This window comes from Seriola lalandi, unplaced genomic scaffold (assembly GCF_002814215.2).
Source record: "Seriola lalandi dorsalis isolate HSWRI2012SDOR001 ecotype SW California unplaced genomic scaffold, Sedor1 jcf7180002053996, whole genome shotgun sequence".
Taxonomy (NCBI): domain Eukaryota; kingdom Metazoa; phylum Chordata; class Actinopteri; order Carangiformes; family Carangidae; genus Seriola; species Seriola lalandi.
In genome coordinates this window covers 12,912-13,468 of record NW_019524549.1, presented here as the reverse complement: position 1 = coordinate 13,468, position 557 = coordinate 12,912, and the positions used below count along the sequence as shown (strand labels likewise).

Here is a 557-nt window from a genome sequence, read left to right as displayed (position 1 = left end):
CCCCCCCCTCATAGTGTCGCAGATCACTGCAATAATATTTCATATATGGACACAAGCACCACAATTGGTATGTTTCTCCTTCTGGGGCCATTCATTTGAAAAACCCCGTTAGCCACTTTAAATTTCAACATTTCAAGATGGCCGCCATTTCTGACACAGGAAACAGAATTTTACCCACAAATTTCACAATATAATCCTGTTTAAGACTCTGTCGACAGTCTACTGGTTCACTAGTCTCCACATTATTAGTAATAATTTATTTTATATAATAAATTAAATAAACTAATTTTGAGTCATTTGTTAATGTAGTAGTAATGTAGTATATTATTACTATATAGTGATTTAATAGAGTAATGATGTAATTTTTCTTAATTTTTTTATTTTTCGAGTAATAGAGTTTTAATTTTTTTGTAATATTTTTTGTCAGTATTCATCAGAAATGGCGGCCATCTTGAATTTTCGAGTGGCTAACGTGCTTTATTAAAGAGTGACGGTCAAGGAGGATTTGTATCCACATGTGAAAGATTTGACGCAGTAATCTGCTGCACTATCACCCC

General features: G+C 33.0%; 1 protein-coding gene across 1 annotated transcript in view; it reads left to right on the top strand.

Annotated features, from left to right (window-relative positions):
• LOC111652511 (caskin-2-like) overlaps positions 1-557 on the top strand; it is a gene marked incomplete at its 5' end in the record, with an annotated part of 11,060 nt that overhangs the window by 2,529 nt on the left and 7,974 nt on the right. The window lies entirely within an intron of this gene.